Below are 6,000 nucleotides of genomic sequence, written 5' to 3'. Positions count from 1 at the left end.
ATTACAAGTTGCAACATTTGCGAGATTTATTGTTAAGCGTTTGGCAAAACTGATGAAGCAGGGAATATAACACACACCTAGTCAGCATAAATCACAGCTGGGGACGTGAGACGCTGCACTCGCATGTTATTATACAGCTAATATTCCAGATTGCTTTTAATTATTTTATTCTGTGCCTTCAAGAAGCAGATAGGTGGAAAGTCTGCATCCTATCAAAAAAAACGGTGAGCTTCATCCCTCTGCCTGTTTCTATCCGGGACGCTGAAACAACTCAACTGATCCATAAACAAATGGAGTCTTGACAAGGCCTGTAGAATTGTGGCAATTTGCTACTTTTTGCAAAGATTGTGCTGTCTGTGCAATCAGATGATTCTGTGACATCAGAACAGCATTGCCATGAAAATGCAATCTTGGGTGAATATTAGCAAAGTATGAAGAGACAGCTATGTCCCTTTTATATAGAAAATGGTATCACTATTATAGCAATACACTTAGACTTCTATACCGCTTCGCAGTGCTTTTACAGCCCTCTCTAAGCAGTTTACAGAGTCAGCCTATTGCCCCCAACAATCTGGATCCTCATTTTACTCACTTCGGAAGGATGGAAGCAGTGGTGGAATTCAAATTCTTTTTTTTTACTACCAGTTCTGTGGGCATGGCTTGGTGGGCATGACATGGCTTGGTGGGCGTGGTTTGGTGGGAAAGAATACTATAAAATCTCCATTCCCTCCCCACTCCAGGGGAAGGTTACTGCAAAATCCCCATTTCATCCCAATCAGCTGGGACTCGGGAGGCAGAGAATAGGTGGGGGTGGGGCCAGTCAGAGGTGGTAATTACCGGTCCTCCGAACTACTCAAAATTTCCGCTACTGGTTCTCCAGAACTGGTTAGAACTTGCTGAATACCACCTCTGGATAGAAGGCTGAGTCAACCTTGAGTCTGGTGAGATTCAATCTGCCAAATTGCAGGCAGTCGGCAGTCAGCAGAAGTAGCCTGCGGTACTGCATTCTAACCACTATGCCACCATGGCTCATTGCACAATTATATTTGCACAATTACAGTTGGTTGCACAGTCAGATAGATGTCCCAAAGGTGCTTTTCAAAATGCTCATGGTTGTTTTTGAGCAGTGGTGGCGCCGTGGTTAGAATGTAGTATTGCAGGCTAATTTTGCTGATTGCCAGCAGTTCGATTCCCACCGGCTCAAAGTTGACTCGGCCTTCCATCCTTCCGATGTTGGTAAAATGAGGACTGAAATTGTTGGGGTCTATATGCTTAGAGAGGGCTGCAAAGCAGGGGTGAAATTCAGCAGGTTCTGACAGGTTCTGGAGAACTGGTAGTGGAAATTTTGAATAGTTCGGAGAAACGGCAAATACCAGCTCTGGCTGGCCCCAGAGTGGGGTGGGAATGGGGATTTTGCAGTATCCTTCCCCTGGAATGGGGTGGGAATGGAGATTTTGCAGTATCCTTCCCCTGCCACACCCACCAGGCCATGCCCACCAAGCCACGCCCACAGAACCGGTAGTAAAAAACCTTGAATTTCACCACTGCTGCAAATCACTCTAGATAAGCGGTATATAAGTCTAAGTGCTATTGCTATTGCTACATGCTCTTCTTTTGTTCTGATGCGCAGCTTGCGGTGACTGTTCGACATTGATTTTAGTTTAAAGAAACCCTGAAAGAATCTCAAAGTTCTGTGGAATGTGGTTTGAGCTATAACCTCTTGGATCATATAGCAAATAACCCAAAGACTGCCTCTTTCATGCCTTTGGAATTTGGGAATAGCTACACGTCTGGGTCAAAGGATAAGGAGTTTCGGTTGGGCTTAAGCCTTCGCTTCTGTCATATCATAAACAAGACACAGAGAAGACAGTTTGCAGGCCTCCAGCTTCGGCCTGCTTCAACACACAATGTGCCTCGTGAACGGGCCCGTCTAAGGCAATTATCTCTGAACCCAGCTTCGATTTTGCAGCAAGGCTGTAATTTGAACAGGAACATGTTTTGATAGAGCCAACGCTTGTTTGTATAGCGATGCTCCTAATTAGGAAGAAATGTCACCGCATTTGTATAGCTGTGCATCAGTTTCACGGGCATGAATTCTAAAGGTCTTTGCTCACAAGAGGCAAACTGATTTGAAGGTTGCCAGAAAGGTCTTTGAAGGGCATTGATCCAAGAAAATACCCAGGAATCTTGGAAAAGATGATCTCTTGGAGCAGTTGATGGATTCTCCTGGCGTTCTGGAAAGGGTCTCTACCCGTGCTTAGAACTTGAAACAAAGCAGATAGTTTTGCCCTTAACAATAGCTTACCTACCTACCTACATGATGGCTATGAAGGCTTGGAATGAATGATCATTTAAGTCTAAGTGCTATTGCTAGTACTATAGACCGTGTGTAAGTGATCAGAACCCCCCCACAAATTGATTGATCGATTAACTGATTATGTGTCATTAAGTTGTTTTCTACTCCTAGGAGCCAGAAAGATGATAGATAGATAGACAGACAGACATGACAGAGAAAAAATTTCTTCATGAGGATCTGTCCCTAAGCTGGTAGTAACCTGCTGCTATTAAACCTGAAACCATCTTGTTCGTGGTCAATCTCTTTCTTTCTACCGTTCCCAGGATCAGGGTCTTCTCCAGAGAGTGGGGTTTTCGTATAACATGTCGAAAGTAGAATAATTTGAAGCTGGCTGTTTATGCTTTGAGTGAGAATCCTGGATTGACCTCAAATTCATAACCTGTATATATCGGAATACAGAAATCAAAATATGTATTAACAAAATATGGCAGTAGATTAGTGTTCAATGAATTAAATATGATGCAGAACAGAATTGCCTGTCTGTTTTCATTCACAATTTCCCACAACATGGGGAGGTTTGTTTCTAAAAGAGGGTTTGAGAAAAAAAGAGGTCTGTGTGTGTGCATGTGTGTGTGTGTTTGTGTGCTGTGCCCATCTCTCTCTCTCTGTGTGTGTGTGTGTGTGTGTGCGCATGCGTGCATGCTGTGTCCATGTCCACCTGTCTATGTGTGTGTTTGTGTGAGTGTGTGTGAGAGAGAATATGAGAGAGATTATGAGAGTGAGAGAATATGAGGGAGAGAATATGAGAGAGAGATATGAGAGAGAGAATATGAGAAAGAGAAAGAATATGAGAGAGATATATGAGAGAGAGAATCTGAGAGAGAATCTGAAAGAGAGATGAGAGTGAGAATATGAGAGAGAGAAAGAATATGAGAGATATATGAAAGAGAATCTGAGAGAGAGAATCTGAGTGATGAGAGAGAGAATATGAGAGTGAGAATATGAGAGAGAGAGAATGAGAGAATATGAGACAGAGAGATATGAGAGAGAGAGAATGAGAGAGAGAGAATATGAGAGAGAATGAGAGAGAATATGAGAGAGAGAGAATGAGAGAGAGAATAGGATAGAGATTATGAGAGAGTGAGAATATGAGAGAGAGAGATGAGAGAGAATATGAGTGTGAGAATATGAGAGAGAGAGAATGAGAGAATATGAGAGAGAGAATATGAGAGAGAATGAGAGAGAGAGAATAGGAGAGAGATTATGAGAGAGAATATGAGAGAGATGAGAGAGAGACTATGAGAGTGAGAATATGAGAGAGAGAGAATGAGAGAATATGAGAGAGAGAGAATGAGAGAGAGAGAATAGGAGAGAGATTATGAGAGAGTGAGAATATGAGAGAGAGAGAATAAGAGAATATGAGAGAGAGAGAATGAGAGAGAATATGAGCGATGAGAGAGAGAATATGAGAGTGAGAATATGAGAGAGAGAGAGAATGAGAGAGAGAGAGAGAGAGAATGGGAGAGAGAAGGCAGAATAACACAAAAATGGAAGGGAGGTACATTAGTAGTGTGCAAATGTGACACACAGTTTACACTTCCAGAAAGTGGAAGAGAAAGTGTATGTTTCATTTGAGTGCTGGTGGGAGAAACAAATAGAGCATTTAAGGGGTTTCAGTTTTGTAGTTTGCCCAGATGTAATCTTCTTGAATATAACATACTCAAATAGGTAATTTTAAAAAGTCTGCTTTTTTTTCCCCCTTCAAAAGCTGGGCTGTGTGAGAGAATATGCCTGAAAAAAAAAGCTACGTTAGTAGACTGAAGAGTCTAATAACATTTTTTCCATTTGCTCAACGGCACATACGTGGAAGCAGCTCCTTTGAATGAATGTTAGAAATAGAAATCGGCAAGGCAAAAGAAAATCCGTGGTGGGTTCATAAGAAGGTCTGCCTGGCATTTTGCGAGCCATTGTCCTGAGTAACGTATTTATATCTGAATCATGAAGTCAGAGCTTAAGAGGAGAAATTCTGCTTCCAGCGTGTAAACACGGCTCCCTTAAAAGCAAGGGGATGTGTCTTTTTCGGTAGGCTTCTTCCTGACTTCATCTTTTTGAGGGGAAAATTATGCTCTCTGCAAAGCTATGCAAAGAATGCCTTCTAGCTAGGACAAGCTTAACAGAGATTTCAATCACGGAGTTTTCTTTAACCCTTTCTCATGGTGTGGGAATTGTCCTTTTCGACCTAAATGGGATTAACCCTGCAACATTCATGCAAACTGAAAACTAATCCCCGAAAATAAGACCCTGTCTTATAATTTTTTTGCCACCAAAAAAGGCACCAGGTCTTATTTTCTGGGGGAGGGGGGAATGTCGTCCACTGACTCACCTCACTTGCATGCCTCACTCCCGGCCTCCTTTTCGCTGTCAGAGGCCTTCAGGAACTTCTTTGGCTTCGGATAGTTGCAGGCAAGCCTCATACACCTCGTCCCATTTCTTCTGCAGCCAGCAAGGTTTACCTGAAGGCCTCTGTAGCTGATAACAGAGCTCCGGATCGATCTGGAGCTCTGTTATCAGCTACAGGGGCCTTCAGGAAAGCCCTGCTGGCTGCAGAAGAAATGGGCCGAGCTGTGCGAGGCCTGGCTGCAACTATCTGCAGGTAAGTAGTAGGGCAGCTCCACCCCTCATCCCAGGGGTGGGTTCCACTTACCTTTACTATCGGTTTGCAATGCTCTTGCGTGTGCTCACTGTTCTGCACAAGCGCAGAAACTTCTGCACGTGTGCAGAAGCGTTTCGATGATGTTAGGGTCAGTGGGCGGAGCCTCCCGCCGGTTTTACTACTGGTTCTATAGAACCGGTGCGAACCGGGGGCAACCCACCACTGCCCCATCCCCACTCTAGCTTAATTTTTACCCATGGAACAGTGGTGGTATTCAGCCGGTTCCATCCGGATCACGCGAACCAGTAACGGCAATTGCAGGAGACTCCGCCCACTCGCCTGTACGTAATGCGCAACTACTGCACATGCGCAGAAGGACGTGCGCATGTGCAGAGGTCGCACGCTCACATTTGCGAAACAATAGGGAAGGTAAGTAAATCCCACCTCTGCCAATGCACCCTGGAGTGGGTGAAGTCTTAATTAGGGCTTATTTTAGGGGTAGGGCTTATATTGGGCACACGTGTAAAAAGCAAGTTTGGATTTACTTTCTGAGTAGGTCATATTTTCGGGAAAACATTTCCAGGCTATAGTTTTAAATATATACAGGGAATCCTCGACTTACAACCATCCATTTAGTGACCGTTCAAAATTACAGTGGCACTGAAAAAGTGACTGATGACCGTTTTTCACACTTAGGACCGTTTTGCAGCTTCCTCCTGGTCACGTGATCAAAATTCAGACAGTTGGCAACTGACTCATATGTATGATGGTGACAGATTCCCAGGATCACGTGATCCCCTTTTGCGACCTTCTGACAAGCAAAGTCAATGGGGAAGCCAGATTCCCTTAACAACTGTGTTAACTCACTTAAGAACTGTGGTGATCCACTTAACAACTGTGGCAAAAAAGGCCACAAAATGGGACAAAACTCACTTAACAAATGTTTCACTTGGCAACATAAATTTTGGGCTCAGTTGTGGTGGTAAGTCGAGAACTACCTGTGTAGAAAATGGATCAGCTTAAAATCTTTTTCATAAAATACAACCCTTTG

This window comes from Pantherophis guttatus, chromosome 5 (assembly GCF_059756535.1).
Source record: "Pantherophis guttatus breed Tessera chromosome 5, ASM5975653v1, whole genome shotgun sequence".
Classification (NCBI taxonomy): domain Eukaryota; kingdom Metazoa; phylum Chordata; class Lepidosauria; order Squamata; family Colubridae; genus Pantherophis; species Pantherophis guttatus.
Note: the sequence above shows the minus strand (reverse complement) of the source record.